Raw genomic sequence first — 21,769 nt, 5'->3', positions numbered from 1 at the left:
CTTTGAATTGTTATATGTGTTCCTACAAAAGCAAATGAAGCTTCAGAAAGATTATTGCAATATCCTGTCCTTATCTGGTGCCATGTTTAGTATGTATTCTGCATTTTATACTAGTTTACAACTTTTCCTACCAGTCTGTGTAAAGATGGCTTTTAAGATGTTTTGAAATTTAAAGCCAAATTAGATTCAGTGCTTTTAACAAAGCATGTTGTCCTACTGGCCAGGTTAAATGTGCCCCTGAGCAACCTGATCCTCATGGGTGGCATCCCTGCCCATGGTGGGGAGGTTGGAACTAAATGAACTTTAAGGTACCTTTCAAACTAAACCACTCTATGATCATGCATTACTGTAAACTTTATAACTAATGTCAGTCTGTAACACCCTCCATACATGAACCATTGGATTGTGTTTTCTCCTTGCTGAACGTTGCTCTGTTGTTCTTTGCTCACACAAGCAATAGGCGTGACTGAGGGGAGTTAACACCAGAAGGACAGCAACATAAAGGCACAGTTTCTGCTGGTAGTAGATCTTCTTTTAGAAGTTCCTTCAATCCAGTGGCTTGTTCCTGCTCAAAGGACTTTTTCTCCATCAGTTGATACAGCTGTTGTTTGTATTAATATGCTGTAAGAGATCTTCAGTTTCTGGCAGTAAGCTGTGAATAGCCTTCCATGGGATTTGGTTTGGTTGTTCTTTTTGTGGTTTGTTTTTGGTTTGGTTTTTTTTTGTTTTAATAGACTAGCAGTTGTGCTTGCAAAGCAGAATTAATTGACAAGCAGATGTACTTAGGAGTTGCATCTTTTCTTGGTGCTTCTTGATGAAACGCTGTTTTAATGCTAACAAGAAAGATGCAACTGTATTTCTTATCCCTGTTTTCAGTCTTATTAGCCTTCAATTATTGTATTGTACTAGGGTTTTTTGGCCCTACTGGGCCTAGACCTGGAACTGCTTAAGATGAAAGGCTGTATCTGCATACAGAGAACACAGACTTCCTCCAATAGTTTACAGTCTTATAAGACAGCAACGATATACAGTGAATGTAGGACTGTAGGGAGGACTAAATCCATGAGAATTACTGACCGATGAGCAAAAAATTCAAGAACTTTGACTGAAACATTAGGGAAAAAGAAAAGTATTCTGCTTCCTAGAGGCTGTATTGACTTCTTACTTTTGTCCTCCTCTGTAGCCCTGATTCATCTCCCACATGTATTCTAGTCTTGCTCTTTGAGATGTCCTGGTCTCCTGGCAGTCCACTGGTGTGCACTGAACATGATGGTGTATTGGAGATCCTGATCCTTACAGGAATATAAAGAAATTGAGTATCAATCCCCTCCCCTCTGCAAAATACTGTAGTGATGTTTTCAGCAGTTGCAATTAGGAGAATATATACAAACTATTGTTTCTTTGGAATTTGCCAATTCAATGTATTAAAAACAACTTCATGAATTGTTTGATTCTAAAGCTCTGATGGAAACGAGACAACTTTCTCAAGCTGTCTCCATTCAATGATGGCTTGTCTGTTTGTCTTCCCAGCAGTCTTGCTGCAGTGCCTTGTGTTCACGTACCTGTTCATCTGTCTGTTTTGAACTTTCAAAGCAGGTGAGGGGACATGATTCTTCATTGATGGTATTCAACAATGTTGATCATCATTCTTCTGTTCACTGAATATGTGGCATTTTTGGTATTCTGACTGTGAATGTGAAAACTGATGCTACCCTACTGCTACCCTATTTGTAGCATTAATAGCATTAAGGCATGTGGGTGGCTTCCAGACCTCAAAGCTTATAATTCAGGGTTTTTATAATACCTGAAAAAAAAAAAGTAACTCATTTAGTCTGAACTCACACAATAGTGATACGATTGTTCTGAAGGGGAAAACCAGTTAGCAGTTATCAATGGCATTGGCTTGTCCTGCTGTTTCCCAGTTCACTATCAAAGCCAGTTCACTCTTCTTGTAACATGGAGTCTTTTGTGTTTTAATGAATTCATCATCAATTATATATGCCCCAGAGTAATAGTGGTGAGAAGTTTCACTGTCAAGCTGACTGAAGACTATATGATTTTGTCCCAAGTGAGGCTTTAACTGTTATTATCCGTGGCTCCAGCCTTGTTACATGACTAGTTTTCACTGTGTGCTTGTGTGCAAAATAATATGCCAACCCATTAACTCCCACTTGCAGTGAATGTACTCAATACACTGTCACAGAACTAAGCTTAACCTAATGGCAGTGCTTGTTGACTTCTGTGTTAAGAGGTTTAGTGAGTTGCTCTGTATAAATATTTTTTGTATTTATAGCTTCTTGTAAAGTTGTTTGTGTCCATTTTGGAGACTTCAGGCTTGAGATACAGACAAAGAGCAGATTTTTTAGAACTGAAAACTAAGTTTTGTGTGTTTTCAACTGGTTAGCTGAATATTTTATCTAGGTGAGGAGATTAGGAAAGGCTTTTGAAAATGTTTAAGCAGGAGTTGTGTTTGGAAGTAGACTAATGGCAATTCCAAGCACTTCTTTGGCTTTTCTTATTTTCACTGAGGTATGACTGTATTTGTACATCACCTGCTAGGAAAGCAGCCATAGGCAGTGGTCATCTGCAGAGCAATAGTTCAGCAGTGGTTACTATGGAAACCATAGGTGACCTACATTTCACCAAAAAGTGATCAAGTTTCTTTTTGTTTTTTAAATGAAGCACACCCATTGATTTCTGCTACTGCTTTTCATCTTTTACACATTGTTTTACTTAAGTAGTATTCTTGGTTTTGAGTGATTAGTGTGGAATGGACATAAAAATCTTGGAGCAGAGATACCATTTCATTGTTACACTACTATTTAAAATTTTTGCCTTTGCTGTCATGTCTAATTGTATGTTCTTAGCAAGAAGGTAACACAGTTTAATTAATTACAGTGTGCATTATGATAATGTATTATTTGTATAGCTACCAGGATGTGGTCTGTAACAACTTGCAGTGGCAAGGCTCATTCTTGTGAATTTACCTATTTCACTAACATTACAAGTCAGTAGGCTACTGTATGAATAAAGCTACTTGAACTATTGGACTTCAAGTAACCATCAAAAATGTTTTTTGCTTTAGTAAATTCATCTTCCTTTAAGGATGTGAGAATTTTCTCAAAAAATGAGAATATTCTGCAGACAGACAAAAGAGCAGCCAGGAGAGAGGACAAAGTGTGACATTTCAGATAAAGCTTAAGTTCGCATTTTAAATATACATTTCTCACTGTGAGATTAACACAGAATGGTAGGAATTGGGTCAGAGCACGTGCCTAGGAAAGTCATTAAATGTTGTGATATGTCTAGAACTTTGGCTTGCAGATGAGCCAGGCTTGGATTTTCAGAAAATTTTGTTAAAATAAAACGGAGAAAGGATTTACTTTAATTTTTATTATTTTTTTTTAAATTTGGGTGAGTTTGATGGTCTTTATATAAATACACTGTTCTGTTTTGAATTGTGTATTATGCTTTGTAGGTGAAGGAATCTTTAGTTTCACACAAATTAAGGACAGAGAAAAGCTACAGTATAGACTTTTTTGAAACCAAGTATATTTTTTGTCATAAGTTTATGGACCATCTGCTAATTCCTGAAACCCTCTTGTAGCCATGAGTCTCTCATGACATTTGGATCATAAGCACCCTGCAGTTGGTAATGGAACCACCTCCCAATTTCTCCTATATTTCCCACTTTCTCCTCTGTGCCCACGCATCTCTTGTAGCCTGTTTTTTGCTTGGAAGTTGATACAGGCACTCATTTTCATCTCTACTGCACGGTATGCTATGCTCCATCACTTCAGTCATATGTTATTAGATTAGCTACAAACTCATTTGTTTGCATACCTCAAAAACTGAGACATTTTTTGTTACCTTTTTACTTGCTTCAGAAAGCTCGAATTGTGTGCTCTCTCTGCCTACACTCTGATACATGCAAACAGCAGCAGTAGTATTGGCAAGAAATATTACTGGTGTAAAACAGGAAGTACTACTTGCTTTTGGATTTGATCTAGTTTGCCTTTATGATGCAGGGTTTGATTATCACCTATAGTTCCTGTATTCACAATCAAAATCTTCTTTTCCCAAATCATATTGATCCTAAAAAATCTGATGTATCCCTTAAACAGAGAATAGCACAATAGCAAGTGTTGCAGCTCTGATGCTCAAAATCATAGCGAAGACAATGTGTAGGATGTAGGAGTGGTATCCCAGGAGAGTCATGGCCTGGGCTGAAGGAGGGTATGAAAATCACCAGGGGTGTAACTGGAGGACCAAAAGCTAAGACTGACCAAGCTAAGATTTTGACATCATTTTAAAACAGGATGACACGTATTTGGGGCCAGAATGGAAAGGGACACCATGCTGGTGTTTTCTGGGGTGGAGTTAATTTTCTTCACATGGCTGGTATGAGGCTGTGTTGTAGATTTGGGCTGAACACAGGGTTGATAATACAGAGATGATGTTGTTATTGCTGAGCAGAGCCAAGGCCTTTTCTGCTTTCCGTACTGCCACGCTGGCAAGGAAGTGGGGGATGTATGGGAAACTGGGAGCAGACACAAGTGGGACAGTGACCCCAGCTGACCATAGGGATATTCCAGACCATATGACATCATGGTCAGTATATAATGCTGGGGGGAAGAATGAGGAAGGGGGGGATGTTTGGAGTGATGTGTTTGTCTTCCCAAGCCACCGTTACCGTTACCTGCTCACCTGCAAATGGCTGAACGCCTGCCTGCCAGAGGAAGCAGTGAATTAATTCCTTGTTTTGCTTTGCTTGCATGCGTGGCTTTTGTTTTCCCTATTAAACTGTCTTTATGTCAACCCACGAGTTTTCTTGGTTTTACCCTTCAATCCTCTCCCCAGTGCCGCTGGTGGGGGAGAGCGAGTGGCTGCGTGGGGCCTGGCTGGGGTTGAATGTGGCAGACACAAACAGGCATCTGTAATGGCAAAACCAGGACTGTTGCTGGCTTGTGTCACCAGTGCCTTCTCTCTATGCTACGGCCACAAGTTTGCAGTATGGATCAAATGTTAGTTCTTTGATTTGGTTTTCCTTTACCCCCCCTCCCCATCCCAAAAACTATATCCAAAAATGTCTTTTACCAAAGATATCCAACCTTGCTTTAAGGACTTCAACAGATGGCAAGTCTGTCACCTACCATAGTAAGCAGGATTAATGTTTAATTGTCCTTGCAATTAATGAATTTTGTTCTGTTCAGTGAAATACAGGAAGGTTTTCAGACTCCCTGTTGTGTCAGAGCAGAAGTAGCTCATGTGTACCAGAAACCAAATGTGCATACTGGCTATGTGCTTAAAGGTTTATGATCATTTATTTTATATAGATAGATAGATATAAACACACATATATATGTAATTTTCTAAAAAGTCAGGTCTGCTCTTTTGAAATACATATTATTTTATAAGTCCGTAAATAATTGTTTGCAACAATTAAATATTTTGGTAACGTAACTCCTGTTGCTTACTCATACACGTGACTCACATGTTCTGCTGAATTTTTTCACCCTGATATGGTACCTGGTTTCATTGCAAACAAACTGAATTTTCTGTTTATTCTGTGAGTTTGCATATGGCATCGCCAATACTTCGATAGAAATTCTAAAAGTTTATTGGTATCATTTTAACAGTAATGAGACATGAATTTCATTTTTTTAAGGACAGATTAAGGAAATGTCTACAGACTGAAAACATGATTTCAGAGATGTAAAAATCTCCTGAGAGAAACTGGCGTTCTTTGAGATCACAAGGTCAGTAGTACAGTAGCAGTTATTCACGTGCATATATCTATACAATCATATAGGCCCAATTTCATTTTTGTAGCATTTGATGATACAAAACACGATGTTATATTTTATGTCTCTGCAGAGATTTTGATTAGCAGTTTTGGAACAACATTAGTAAAAGAAAAATCGGGTTTCCAGCTGCAACTTTGTGTTTAAAAATGCTTAAAATTCATGCTGAAAGCTATTGGATTAGTATACATCAGCAGCTTCCAGTGTAATTAGATGCAGACAGGTAAAATGTTCCTAACTTGTTGCCCATGTTTGTAAATAAGTTAATTATTGCATATTTGCATCTTTTGTCACTTGCTTGCAAAAGTATCAGCTCTTTAATGTTTTGGAAAACAAAACACCAACTTAATCTGAAGAGGTGCTTTCAAGGCTTCTTTTGTAATTTGTCACATCATGATGTGATCTATTTTTTTCAAAGACTGGAAGTAAGGGATATGATTTAGCCACAAAGAGCTGGTCAACACATCTCAAATAGTAAATGTTTTCAGAGAACTCTGTGTAATTAGTATAATATTTTAATAATGTCACAATGTAATTTACAGTGCTTGATAAAGAGCAAGAAAATGATGATAGCATCTTCTCTTGCATAACCTGTTTGTAATTTCATGAAAGCTTTACTCAGATACTGGAAAACACGTATAATTGTTGCCTTTTACTTGTTTGTTATTGGTACGTGATTTTTAAATGTTACATGTACTGATGAAGGGAAGATCAGAAAGCACAAGTGTAGGTAACCCTTATTCCGAAGGGTCTATTTGATTTATGGGTTAGCCATGATATTAATGCAGGCACTAAACCTGGCTGGTTTTTTGGGGGTCTGAGTGCAGTGGTGTGCAGATTATGTACAGCATCTTGTGGACATGCCCACATAGACCAGTAGTCCATGATCACAGAGTTACTGATCTCCTTTTCTGATTTACCTTGGTGAATGTCTTTATAGCCTGACTCAAATGAACTTTTTATATTATTTCTTTTTACCTTACCTGGATTATCCTTTTCACACATTACTGAAGGTAGTTGATTCTCTTTCAGTAGCTTAAGCCATATATTGTATTGTGTCTGATTTTGATTATCTGATAAGTTTCTACAGTGAAGAGCACAAAAGCCACTTATAATGAAGGCTCACTTGGCCCAACTTTCCTCATTTTTAGTGCATAAGTAAAGATGAATACATTGGAATTTTCACATAATATTCATTTAAGAAAGAACACTTACAGTATGGAAGTATTTTTCTTTTGCTGTACTCAAGTGATGTGAGGTATGTTTCTCTTATTTGTGTGCTTAGCATACAGTAAGGTGGAACGCTACTGAAAAAAAAAACTCAAATGAGAAAATGGTACTGCTGACTTAAGAGGTGCTCCATTAAGTTAGATTGGTAAATGCTGCAGAAGAAATTTCCAAATGATCCTTAGTGTTACCGTTTGTCCACTGCTGGGTGCAATTAAAAATGTGATTTAGAAAGGTAATAGACCAATATTCCTTTAGTGACTGCATAACAGAGGAGGGTTGTGGGGAATCTGCAAGTAGGAAGTAAATTACATTACAGCAAGCTGAATAGTGTACTGTTAATTTTTGCCCTTCTCTGGACAGGTAGCATATATATATGCAAAATTTTGGGAAACTCTTCAGAAGCATGTTATATTTGTGTTGCAGTATAATAATAATGTCAACTGTTTTTGAATTATATAAATAAGTCTTGCAACATAAGTTAATCATGTTGATGATGCTGTGTGTGTAACATTTCAGGTAGGTTTTTTTTCCTTACAGTAACACATATAAGAGGAGAGGATGTGATTCTTGGCTTACTGTGGGATTTAATAAGAATCTTAGACTTGTTTAAAAATTACTTTTTTAGTGATCAAAATGCTTCATTTATTTCAGTAAGCATGAAAACATGCGCCAGATTTTGGAATCAATTTCTTAGATGCCTAAATGTTAGTGATCTTGCAAAACTTGTTGATACAGTTGTACCTAAAATTCTGCGTCATCATCAGTCACTGACAGACATTTACTGCCTACTACTAACTCCTTCTTATATCTGCTATTGTAATCCTTCAGTGTGAAACCAAGCTTTTGTCATACTGTTCTCATTTGAGATGTGGAGGAAGGATAGGAGTTCCCACCCCATCCCTGCTTCTCCCTCCAGTACTCGGTGTTCAGTTTCTGGTCTACATAAGAGATAATTTGAAAGGCGTTTCCTTTTCCCGGCTTTATTTAGTAAATAACATAAGTAACCTATCTAATACATGAGATAATAGCATAAATAAATAATATGATAAAAGAACAGTTACCTATTGTTTTGATTTTTTTTTCTCCCTTGCCCTTTTGTTTTGTGAATTTTGTTCTATGTGCTCTTTAAATGGCAGGTTAACTGCTGTAGTTAATTAAAAGGAATAAGCAAATTCCAAAACAAGGACAAGCTGGGAAAATTAATAATTTAACATCAAATAGGTGGGATCTTTGAATTTCTCTTTGTTACAGGACAGACAGATGATAGAAATGTCTGCATACCTGTAAGATGACAATTTTTATTTTTGCCCCATCATACATAAGAGGGAAGAATTTCCAGCTCATAACAATTCTGCTTTGATTTTTTTTTTTTAATTTTAAATATCCAAACACAAAATCCTTGTCCACCGTTTATCTTCACACCATAATATCTGGCTAACAACAAAGGGAAAAAAAACCACAACAAAACAAACAAACTCCCAAACAAAAACCAAACCAAAACACTTCTACAAGTCTTGAAATGTCTCTGCATTCACAAAGTCTGAATAGCGATGAGGATGAAAAATTTACATGTTCAAATCTGAATCCACTGTCTTAAGAGGGGGGGAGTGGAGAGACAGCATAAGTCACTAATCCAATTGTGCTAGAACAGCTGCCCAGATACAGCAACTGTGAAGTCTGTGCTAGAAACACTATTAAGTTGTTTTTTGACCACTGTGTCATGTAACTTTGCTGTATGTGCAGTGTTACAGTATCTGGATCCAGTGCTGCTTTAAGACATTTTAGCTGGTGGGGATAAAGGCCGATGAGAGCTCCCACACAAATGCGGTGTGTGCGTCCTCCTCCCTCCTGCTGGCTTGGGGCTGCTTGTGCACTCAGTGCAGGAGACGTGAGACATGCAGAGATTTACCAATGACTATAAATTTCTGAAAGGGACAATCCCCACTATCACAACTGCAACAGTTTTCCCATGTCAGGATCTATAAAACTGCAGGACAGCTGAACAGAGGATGTTTCAGGAACAAATGATGGCATAGTTTTACTTTTAAAAAGGACATAATTTAATTTTATGTGACGGTGTCTGCATTTTAATGCATAGCATAATACAGCCTGAACCCTTTGGTTGAGGTCAGCCTATCTACTAGTATCTTCTTTTAGTAGTAGTTTATCATATGAGGAAAAATTCTTCTCTTCCCATAAATATTTTCCAGTGGTTAAGTACAAGAGCTTTTAATCAGAAATCACAATATATGGGAACTTAGAAGATTTCTGTGACTGTAAATTCCCTTCTCTCTAGCACTTCTCTCCCTAGAAATTAGAAATACAGAATAAAAAGAAAGGCACGTGTCCCATGTTGCAACTGGGAGAACAGCTGCTGTAATTTATCTTGTAGTACTTGGAGCTTTTAAGTTGTGACCTGTGCTTTCCTTCCTGAGAGTTTTGCTAAGATGCTAGTATTAGTTATAAATAAATAAATATTTACTGGAGATGGCAAAACCCAGTATCTGGAGAGCAAAATTAATTTGTAAGTCTTGTACTTCTTAAGATGTAAGCTATAAAAATGCATGATTTTTCCATTTCAGGACTGGGAGACAGTTTAAAAATCCCAAGTAATTCCACTGGAGAAGGTGTGTATGTAAAGAATAAGCACTTTCATAGTATTTCTACCCTTTTGTCTGTGAAGGTACAGATTTTGTTGATAATATGATGTCGTGTTTGAAATGTGACACAGAGAATTCACAGACTTGCATTTTTAGCCTCTAGAGTTTCCTTCCATTGGGAATTTGAAGAATTCATTAAATAAATCTGACTAGAAGAGACCAAAGCCCTCTTCCAGTACGGTGCTTAAGTTAGATTCATGCTTAATGAGAATAACTCTGCTGGGACCATTGTTTTTTAATATCTGTTCTCACTCAAATGGGGCCTTAAAAATTCAATCATCTAAAATTGCAGCAGAATAAATGGTTAAGGATGCTGATGAACTATTTCCAAAAAGCATACTATTCACGCTTAATATTTTAAGAATCCGTTTCTCCCTACCTCTATTTTTTAATCATCATCCCTATTATACTTTTGATTGATTGAAAAGCATTATGATTCAGAGGCCCAGTTTAGTACTTAAGTAAGTCCTAGACACATTCTTGTTATTTCTAATCCGTCAAGAGTACCCAACAGCTCCTTTATTTTCTTTATAGCAGCCTAATGAGGTCAGAAAGGTCTGAAGAAACTAGCAAGAAAGGTCAGAGTGGCTTATGCATGGGTCCTTTTCTGTAGGCTGATACTCAGCATGCTGGGAATGAGTCTGGCTATAGTATTTGGATTCTGCAGTGAAATAATGACATGAGCAATTCGACAAGTAGTCTTCATTATCCTTTCCCACAAAATGTATTTCCACAACTAGAGCAATTAGTAGGGATTATCTTTGAGAGGAGAAATAAATGACTTTTAACTGCTTAGTGTGTATTAAAATTATGTTAGATGTTTTAAAATTTTCCTATCTGAAGAATTGTTTTGTATTTTAAATTCAAGTGACAGCATATCACCCTGATCAGAAGAAACAGTACTTTCCCATCCACTTACTGATATTACTTAGAAATAGAATTGTAAAGTTCATATCGCACTTAAATTTTCAGACCTGCCACTATAATTGTCCTTTTTTACCCCCCCCGCTTTTTTACTGATGAAAGTGCAAAGTAACTCTGAATTGATTTTCTTCCTCTTATTGTTTGACTTGTTTAATGAAACAGGTTCTCTCTTAACTGGTGATCTTGAAGCGTACATTTTCACCATTAAGAGCACAATTGTGGGATAAGTAACATAAGATATTTGATTTTTTTATATTTTATGTTTTCATATGGAAATGCTAGGTATGGAAAAGTTAAGCTGCTCAAAGTCTCACAGAATTACTCATAAAAAGTGGATTTTGGGATCTAATTGATTATGCAAACTGATTCCACATCTGTGCTGTCAGTCCAATGCTAGCAGTTTGGTAGGTTCTTCTTACAATCCAGAGAAAAGCTTTGCAGTATAACCATTAGTTTAAGTATTAATGACATCTGTATAGTGGAAATAACAGTAGTATAGCAGTTAATAAGTTCTCGGCTTGCTATTAGTTGCTAGTTTTTATTCCTAGTGGTGAATTGTATGCAGTCAGGCTATGGCTTGAGAGTCCTCAGTGGTTACCCACTGTCTAGTAAAAAATTCCTCTGCGTTTTATTTGACATTTAATATGTGGGCCTCTGAAAACTTGGGTTTGTTTTCTGAAGATCTGGCTTTTGACTGATGACTGGCTGTTGAATAGAGACCATAGTGTTGGATATCCTTAGAGTCACCTTGTTTGTTTGCTTAGATGGAGTGAAACACTGGATGTGTGGACAGGCAGGAATTCTCAGTTCTGGTTCAGGCTATATTTGACTCAGCTGTCAGCCTGTCTTGTATTTTGGATTTTGGCATTCCCCATCCCACTGATAGTAGTCCAAGGTCATTGATGTATTTTCAGCAAATTCTCTGATTTTGTATAACAAAGTGATACCTTTCAATATTCCACTTTTTGCTTAGTGCACATTACACTTGGTGAATTTTGCTTCTGAGTTTGCTGGTGGGTTAGGATCCAAGGGGAATTCCTTTTTATTTTTCTTTTTAATGCACAGAATTATGTTCCTAGCATAAATTGGCAGTCTGTGTCAAAGTATGATATTTCTGGTATTCTCATTCAATTGATTTTTCTCTGTTATTCAGTTACTTTAGGACCCATGTGCCTTATTTTCAGCATGTATGCATTAGATACAAATATATTTCCTAGATCTCAAAATAAAGATTTGGTCTCATCTTCCACAACCCATCTTCAAGAGTTTACCATATTTCATCTTCTGAAATGTTGGCTTGCCTGTGCTTTTTTCCCCACTCTTGGTTCTTTTATTCTTCTAATTGCTACTCAGTTTATTTTTGAAAAGGTACTTCGTTCCTTCCATATCTTACAACTTTCTACACAGTTATATTTTTAGTGACCTTTTCATTTCCATCTGTACTTTTTCTGGCTAAACTAGGAAAAAAAAAAGTTTATTTATGATGTCTGTGCTAACAATGGATGTATCCCCTCAGATTTTTCCTGTAAGACTGTTTTTCAGTAAGCAGTTTCTATCCTCCACGATGGTTGACTTCAATCAACTGTGAAGCAAAAAAAAAAGTTATGCAAACTTTTTAGCCTTTTCCAACTCAATATCACAAAATCCTGGCCTTAAAAATGCATTCTTGCTGTGTTCTCAGCACTGCTTTAAGAGTGGTGTTACTTTCACCTGCTGATGCATCTCTTTATATCCCCATTAGCATCAATTTTTACTGTCATAAATGTACCTTCTTTGTCTCTGCCTCTTGAAATAGAGGCAAGATCTTGGTCTTTCCTCTCCACTTACCTGTCAGGGTTCATTAATATCGGTAACTTTAAAAATTTTTAACTCCTATACTGTTTCTAATGTTTTTGAGCAGTTCCTGCTAATCTATTTCATTGTTTTTTTAATATATTTTTTAAAATTCACCTTTGTCATGCGTATAGAATTTTCAGTTGCCATGTAAAAATAACTGTTACGAGATAAGTGGTAGGTCTTTGTTCTCTCTGCAGCCCTAGGTCTTTGAATCCATCTTTGTTTCCTGCTTGACATTTAAGATATTTAGCTTCTAAAGTGATGTATCAGGTTATATATAGCTTTTAAGGCTGTTAATGCTGTCATTATTGTGGTATGATAATTTAAGGCATCGGCAAGGTTTGTGGGGAAATTAGCATTTTTTAATTAGATTAACTTCTACAGTTAGAAAAGTAGGCAGGTTTTTGTGTCTATGACCCCTTTCTTATGTCCTCAAAGGGTTTGAGTTTCCTACTCATCTCAACTTGTCTACTTCAAGATCCTGCTGTTCTCTGCAAACTTTGCCTATGTTATTGCTTGACACACTGAATGTCACAAGGTTTGCACTGGTTGATCTGGGTCTGTTCCTGCGTGATTATGATCTTTAAGTAATTTTTTAGTTGTTTGCAACTATAGAAAATAAGAAGAAGATCAGCACGGAGCATGTACCAATTTGGTGTTGTAAGTATGTAACAAGCTAAATATGACAGCTTTTCAGGAATTCTCACAGTACTGGAGATAATAAGAAAACAGCAGGATACACACTGCAGTTGTGAACTCATTGCCATTGTAAATGACATGGAATATGTTTTCTGAATGTAAATGGGGTCACTCCTGTCTCTAAATCCAAGACATCCAGGGCAGTGAGAATGTCTTTTGCTCTGAAAAAGTAGAGCAGTTGGCACTGGCAAATACTTCTTGAAATCTTAAATGGCTGAAGTCTGCATTTACAATCCTGTATCCAGAGAATTATGTAAGTGCTACCAACAGTGGATTTGGGGCAGGAGAGAATTCCAGGTAGGCAGCTAGACTAGTGGTAGGGTCACTGAAATCCACCCACCCCGGAAGATGGAAAGAAAGGGCCAAGAATCTTGACTTCTTGTTCTTCAGTCTGCTGAGTTCTATGAGCTTGGAGCTTTTGATCTGGTAAAAGTCTGTTAACTGCAAATGACAGCTGGTGCTGTCAGCTTGCACCTTTGCTGTGACCTGGAAGGTCAAAACAGACACACTGGCTACACTCTTTCTAAATATCTGACAAGCCTAGTATTATCTCAATAAAGCAGTAATAAACATGGTCCTCATGTTCCTAAAAGGAAAAATATTGTGATAGAAACAATATTATCCTCAGTGCTTTAAGAACCTAGGCCAAAGGGGTAAATCTAGCTGAGAAATCACAATCGTTGCAGGGATGCCAAAAATCCCGCTGAGTTGGTAATTGCTTCTTTTCTGCAACACCGGAAACTGTCAAATGATGCAACTTTGTATCAGGTGATATCAGCGGTCCCTACAAGTTTTGCCTGTGCCATAAATCCATGAGCCTTATTCAAAGTATTTCAATGTAATCCTCATTGAAAGTCTAACTTTTTTAAGCTGTTCACTGGAAAATATGTTGAATAATGATTTTAAAAGGAAAAAAAAAATTTCTCCCCTACAAGTGCACCAACACAAGAGGCTGCAGTCTTTAGGGACCATAGCCTGACATCCTCAACCCATGGCTATTGTACTGCTGTCAGAATGATAAGTGTGTCTACTTAATATTGTGAACAAAACTCTAACTGAAACATGAGGTTCTGCAGCTGGTAGGTATCAAGCAGTTTAATTAAAAAAAAAAATTCTTGAGGGTTTCTGAAGTGCTGAAGTCTTGAAAGATATTTGGGCTATAAAAATGCTCTAATAAAAGTCTTCGTTTAGTTCTGATCCCTTTTAGGTAGAACTTTAGATAAAACAGCCACTCAATAGCTGTTTCTATAAAAGAACTTCCAAACTTGAGCATGTTGCAAAAATGTTGATCCTTGCACATTTTCAGGGCATGTGACTACTACACTTAACCCTTTAAACTCTTGGAAAAATAGATTGAAAACACAGTGTCTTTGAGCACCAGTTGAAAACAGTGCAATCAAATTATGACGTTATGGATTTAAACCAGTGCATCCTGGAACTGTCCACTGATTTGCTAATATGAATGTGGTTATTTAAATGCTGCTATCCATCTTCTTCCTAAATGGAAGAAATGGCAATCAGCATTCCTTAGAAAGCACATTTCTGAATTTGAGCAGCTTACTTTCATAGACTAGAATCATAGAAAGGCTTGGGTTGGAAGGGACCTTAAAAATCATCCAATTCAAAGCCCCCTGCTATGGGCACCCATTTAGACCAGGTTGCTTAAAGCCCCATCCAACCTGAACTTGACTACTTCCACAACTTCTCTGGGCAGCCTGTTCCACTGCCTCACTACTCTCTGACTAAAGAATTTCTTCCTAATGGCTAATCTAAATTTCCCCTCTTTTAGTTCAAAACAGTTTCCACTTGTCCTAAGCCCCTTTTAAATACTGGAAGGCCATAATGAGGTCTTCTCCAGGCTCTCAGCTTGTCTTCATAGGAGAGGTGCTTCAGCCCTCTGATCATCTTTGTGGCCCTCCTTGGGACCTGCTCTAACAGGTCCATGTTTCTCTTGTGCTGAGGCCCCCAGAGCTGGATGGACCACTCCAGGTGGGCTCTCATGATGGTAGAGGGGCAGAATCACCTCTCTTGACATGCTGGCCACTCCTCTTTTGATGCAGTTGGATTTCTGGGCTGTAACCACATGCCATTGGCTCATGTACTTTCTGAAGCTTTAGAATGTTACAATGACATGGGGAGAAGTTTGCTGTAAAAGTACAGTGGTTTGGCTTTTAATATTATGAAAATGTGTATTCATAGTAGGAGAATAATTTTGGATGCTAAAACATATGAAAATATTTTTCATTTCATTTCTTTAATGCTGACTTACGGGCAAGTGAAATCATTACCATGGTTTTTAGGGTACGAGAAGGGAAATCGCCTGTAAAATACTTTTACTTTATTAATGTAGGCCGCTGTCAGGCAACATAGCGGGGGGAAATATGTTGTGTTCTGCTGGTAGAGAAGACTCAGGATAAACAATAAAATTCCCATTGCTGTGCTGATGTTATCCATGATGCTAGTAGACAAATGAAAAAGTAAATAAAAATTATTTTCAAGTTCTGCTGAATACACATTACTAAAGGAGAATCAGTTTCTAGGCTTTAAATGTTATTTGAAACAGTGACAAGTTACCATATAACCTGTAATTCAGTGTTCTGTTTTTTATTCTAAGTAGTACATTGAAAATGTCTTATGTTTTGAGTCAGAATGCTTCATAAACTAACTGCTATAAAATTTACGTTACTGCTTAGATCTGTCTCTGTGTCTGTTATATTTTTACATCTGTCTCTGCTCAAATTAATATACTTGTGTTTATGGTAGACAGGAACAAATGTAAAAATTGTAACAATGAAAAATTCATCTTTCTGTGGAAAATGAAATCTAAAGAGCTTTTCTGCTCCACTATGGAAGTTGAGAAAACAAGGAGTGAGGCAATGATGTTGGTTTAGCAACAGTGGTGCTTTATAAAGCTCTGTTGATGACAAGTCCAGTCTGCTTCCTTCTGACTGGATTTTTTTCTTGTTTCAACCGCACTGACTCAGTAAACTTTTTTGGTTTACTGTGGTATAAGGAAGACTAGAATAACCAAGTAGTTGGAGAGAAAAATACTAGCTATCATGCTTGCTTCAAATATCTCTTAATTTTATTTATTTTTAAACTTTTTGCTGGTCAACAGCCAAGTGAAATTTGTAAGCTGGAAAATAATACTATGGGAAAAGGTGTGCTTAGTGACCAAGCAAGAGCAAAGGGAATGGAGTAAGGAGTCAGTTATAAACCAAAAGGCACCTTTGTTTCTTCTGTTTATGTCTTGCAATTTCTAACCACACCAAGCATAGTTTTGCGTAGTTCTGAGTTACTAATCTGCATGGATCACATTGCAATGTCTGAGGTGTCATGGAAACTGGCTGGAGCAAAGCTGGCTTATGAAGCACATACAAGACAGCACAGGCAGTCTCTCTTCTTCAAGTATCTGCCTTCTAAGTGTTTGTTTTTTAAACAAGCTAATGACCAGTTTGCTTTTTCAAATATAACTTACTTAGTTTTATTTGAAAAACACTATGCTCTGCTGGCATTTTGAATGATGGCTGTATGAAGCATTACATTATTAATTATCTGCTTTGATTATTCACATCATCTAACACAACAGCAGTCAAGAGATTCTTTTGCCACTTGGCTATACACCTCTCAGTACACTAGTTTGCCTGCCAAAGCTAATATTTCTTTGATTTTGGTAGTTAACTATCAGGTTGTAAAAGGAGAAAGAAACCCTGTATGTTTACTACAGGGGGGTATTTTTGTTTGCATACAGTAGCTCTTCTAATGCATAGTTCCTTTCAATGCTGTTTTCTGAAAGGAAGGGTGCTTTCCTTTGAGATATCATCCTGGAAGAGGTTAATTTTATTTTGGAAAAATGCAGGTTATGTAAGATGTAGCAAGACTGTATAATTAAAAATGAGGTTGTTTTCAAGAGCTGTTTTACTAAAATTCATTAGGAAGGGGTATGCTGTTCTATACCTCATAGTATGTGTAAAGAGAATTTACTGTTACTCTGTGCCTGCTTTTAGGAAGTTGGCCCTGGTCAAGCAGGTGCTTTTTAAGAATCAGAAAAATAGCAAACTGCACATGGCATCCTTCAAATTGACTAGACTCTTATTTCAAAACATGGTTGTATTTCTTTGTTGAAAATGTCATTTATGAATGAGTAGGATTTTCATATTTGCACAATTCAGGAACCCAAAGTGTGTCATTCTTCCTGGCAGGCTATAGAAATCCATCAAGCCCCAGTATTTGGCACCAAAGAGTTACCATGACACTACTTGAAGATGGTTTAGCTGTGACTGTGATATATCTAGAGAAAGCAAGACATTTGGGGCCAGGGTATGGAAATTTATTTGATTAAGTTATATTTGGTCTAGAAAGAAATAAGTAGAATTTATACTTAAGATTATCCTACCCCAGTGTTACTGATAGTAACTTCAGATTAATTATTACACTATTTTCTCTTAGGTGTGCATTTTTAACTCTCTAGAACTTCTGTAATGGCAGAGTTCCACTGGAAGTTTGCAGCTGTCCCTCATCCTGAATTCAAATTAGAGGAGTTGACATGGGCAAGTTTTATAGATCTTACCAAAGAAGTGACCACAAATCATCTATTTCCAAACCTGAAAGCCAGTACTGAGGCATTTAGAGCTGCTGCTGCTGTAGCTCATAAATTGCAAACCATGGCATGTGAACCATGCTGTTTGTAAGAGCTGGAGTAGAGCATGCATGGTCCACTGAACACGTTTTATAAATCCTGGACTTCAGATCTTTTTTGGCACTAGACTGCAAAAGTGTTTCAACAAAACCCTCTTTTACTCAACTGGTATGGAAGTTATGGCATTTCTGGTGTACTTGGAGAAAGAGGAGCTCTTGCATTTTATTACAAGGTACAGGATTCCAAACTTCAGAATAACAAGGTATTGAGTGCAAGGTGCCCCTTTTTTGTTTCATGAAATTGAACAGTCTGTTCCTGTAATTGTTTTGATTCGTATCTGATTCATACAACTGTGATACAGGATACTGAACAGCAGATTAAGTTCAATATCTAACAAAATAATTTAGTTGTATAAGGTGGAAATTATTTGAATTTCAAATCATAGGCTTAGTCTGATTTGCAATATATGACTGTTTTTGGGTTGGTTTTGGTTTTGGGGTTTTTTTTGTTTGTTTTTAAATTCTGTGCAAGATCTGTATTTCAATGCATATAACCTTTGTAAAAGTACTCAAGTTTAAATGCATATAGAGTAGAATAAACCAGGATTTTACCCTTATTTACAGATGGTCAGCAGATTCTTGATTCTGTTTCCTTACATTAGAGAAAAGGGAGCTCTTGCTTACCTTGACTCCCGTGGGAGACCTTGGGTAGAAGAGACTGCCAAGCATTTGCATTCACCCACTGTTGTTTCAAGGAAAGGTGAATTTGGATTCTCTTGAAGAAGTCCTGTCTCTTACAAGAGGGGTACCAGAAAGTATTGTTTCATTTGGAGCTCTTCTTACTAAGGAGTGACAAGGGAGGTCTAAGTTCTGGCTCTTGGGTGATCTATAATGCCTTCCATGGTGGCAAAAAGGCACTTCCTCAATAGTACGTTTGAGCAGAAATTCAGCAATGTTGCTCTGACATCTCTTCAGTAATCCTGTAAGAAGAGAGTATGGGATGGAATATAATTTAGTTACCTAAAAATGTCAAGTTAGAATTAGGAAATTCCAAATTCCACTATGGAAGATTGAAGCTTCCCTCCCTCCCCCTATCAACCTTGAAGAAGTGATTAACTGAGGCTGCCTTGGAGACTGCTTGCTGCTATTGTCTCTTGCAGAAACAACACTTTGCTGCTAACTGGTTTAACTGTATCATGTCCTTGAATGTGTTTTCCTCTAACAACCTTCCAGGATTTCAGAACTGTTCCATAGTGTATATAACAACAAAACACAAAAATGTGACAGTAGTACTATTTTTCTGACCAGTTTTTGTTCCTTCTGTGTGTCAGAGGTTTGGTTTTTATTTTTTCCCTTAGTGCTACTGCAGCAAAAATGCCTGCCTTTTGTTTACGTCTTCCTGCACTGGCATCGTGACATCATCAGTGATATCGCCAGGGGAAAAAAAATGCATAGCTTTAGCTAAACCAGCTGTTCGTTAGCAACTCATCTAGTCTACTTTCGTTTCTTCTCATTAATGTATACACAGTAGTGCTTTTTGCTTTAGAGACATAGAAGGTTCTCAGCCATGAACAATCTGCTCGATCCGTGTCGTTGGGTAGATGAAAATGGTGGCACTTAAAAATACACTCATTCTTGATAACAGAATTTTTTATTAAAAAACATGAATGTGAGAGTCTAGAAGATATTCATTACTGGATTTAGTTGTGGGTAATTCTCAATCTTTCACTAACCATCTGGTATAATTCAGTGTAATCACAGACACTGCATATCAACTGTTACAAAACCTTAATAATACAAGATGAGCAAGATGCCAAGAACAATAAAGAAATGAGTTTTGTCATTGATTTGCATGACGACACGGTAAGGCGAATGAAACTGTATTAGTCATGCTTGTCCCTTCTTCCATGCAAATTAGTAGCAAAACTTCCACTCACTTCCATAGGACCAGAATAATGCCAACCATGAGCTACGAGCTGTCATTTATTCTAATGAGAGAAATCTTAAATAGAATAAGGAGGTATTTCATTTGTGGAATGTTAATGAGAAAACAGTTTCTTCTTGCTATCTTATGTTATCAAAATCCTATGAATTATTCTAGAGATAATTGACTATAGAATAGCTGCATCTTTGCAATGTTAAAATTATGGATAATTGTGTGTTCACTACCAGTTTTCAGGGTGGAGAAGAGATGTTCATTTATCATCACTAGATGGTTTGTTGAGAGCTTTAAATTAGAATATTTGGCAAATTCACTCTGTAGAAGGAGTTAAACCATCTCCAAATATTCCAGCATGGATCCCTCATACTGATAATGCATCAGTGAAAAAAGATCAATAATATTTACCATTTTCTATAAAGGCTTTTGTAATTTGAATGTAGATATTCACTCATTCTAATGTGAAATGCTTGGGTAAATATTAAGTTTTTAAGCAATATAAAATGGTATTCAAATTTATATTTTTTAAAAAATAAACAACAAACGCCAACCAACCAAACACGCGCACACAAAAAAAACCCGCCCTGAGTATCACCAACTATTACCAAGAAGAGATTAGACTTCATTGTATTACATAATTTGTCATTCGGATTTGAGACTAATCCTCGCTCAAATGGCCAATTCTTATTCACCTGAGTAGGCTCACTGAAGCCAGCAAAACTCATTTTACGACCAAAGATTACAGGATAATGCCCTTGACTGATGAGACAAATTCAAATCAAGGGGCTGCTTTTTAGGTACAATTTTTCATTCGGAAGCTCATCCTCTCCATAAAGGATAAACACTGGCAGATTAAGTGTTGGCAAAATATTACCTCTCCAGAATATTAATTTCAGCTTGCGCCGTGTGCGGAGCGATGCAGACAATGCATGGTTTGTGCCACTCCCCACAAGAAAAAATTACTTCTAACAGATCTCTTGAATTTCTACTTGGACCAGTGTTACAAGTGGGAGTGTTAATGATAATAATTGGGAAAAAAAAAAGTTGAGGGGATTTCCATAACAACTGCTGTCTTAATGAGCTAAAGAAACCTTAGAATTTGTTATTCCTTCCTCATAGTAGACCTCAGCTGATAAAAATATCTGTAGCCGGTGAAATCAGTGGCATGCCTGGCTTTCTCAGACAAAACTCCCATGTGATCACACAGGCAGCCTCAGTGAGCCTGAAGCTGCTCAGCAAGCAGTAGGTAATGAGTCTTTGTGCAGAGCGAAGCTCTTGTGGCTGAACAATAAAGCATATGGTACCAGCAATAAAACACAGTGCTGGGAGATTTAAGAAGATTCTGCTGCAAGTAGGAAGACAGTGAATATGTCAAACGTTATAAAATGACGATCAATCTGGTTTGGTTCCTAATTAATAAAAACAGTGCATGGATTGGAAAAACAACAATTTGAACAGGTCAGTTTTTTTTATAGATTCTTCACACACTTCAGTATTTTAAATATAAGTGGGGGTTTTGCTATTTCCTTATTATTACTAAAGCCAGGTTTTTTTGCATTTTGTAAGGTGGGATTGGAAGGATTCACATCGATGTGATACCAGGCTAAATAAATTGTGTAAGTTGTGTGATCAAACTCATTGTAAAAATGTTTCTACCATTATTCCTATGCAATTCAAACTTCAATTGTGCATGAAAAATGGGGTATCAAGTAAAATTAAATTTATGCTAGATGGATCATTTACCAATATCATAAAATATTTAGTAACAACAATCTATTATTCTGCTATGTATTTGAGACTAATTCTTTCTCAGTTGGAGATCTGTAGCGTCTGTGTTTGGTTAAAAATAATGTAACATTAGAGCATATCTAACAGTGCACTTATGTTTTTTTCTACACATTCTTCTTGGATAATTTTGAAAGTGGTGTTTTGTCTTATTTTTAATGCAATTATATACACATAGGAGTGATACATTATAATCCTCTGCCTGTGTTTCACTCTAATATTAATGCAATATGTTATTTTTCAAGCAAGTATTT

The 21,769-nt window shown here is 36.9% G+C and overlaps 1 protein-coding gene across 8 annotated transcripts in view; it reads left to right on the top strand.

Moving 5' to 3' along the window:
• The window catches only part of CSRNP3 (cysteine and serine rich nuclear protein 3), a 102,789-nt gene that overhangs the window by 38,663 nt on the left and 42,357 nt on the right, over nucleotides 1-21,769 (top strand). The window contains exon 1 of one of the 8 annotated variants that reach the window (XM_027678716.1): nucleotides 5,690-5,759. The exons of 6 other annotated variants lie outside the window; for them this stretch is intronic. The gene's annotated coding sequence lies outside the window, so the exon portion shown is untranslated. Of the gene's footprint in view, nucleotides 1-5,689; nucleotides 5,760-20,966; nucleotides 21,189-21,769 lie in introns of those variants that run through there. One more of the 8 variants, XM_027678715.1, reaches the window with a different exon arrangement.

This window comes from Neopelma chrysocephalum, unplaced genomic scaffold (assembly GCF_003984885.1).
Source record: "Neopelma chrysocephalum unplaced genomic scaffold, ASM398488v2 Primary Assembly neopelma1_44, whole genome shotgun sequence".
NCBI lineage: Eukaryota > Metazoa > Chordata > Aves > Passeriformes > Pipridae > Neopelma > Neopelma chrysocephalum.
Note: the sequence above shows the minus strand (reverse complement) of the source record. Positions and strands in the feature narration are given on the sequence as shown.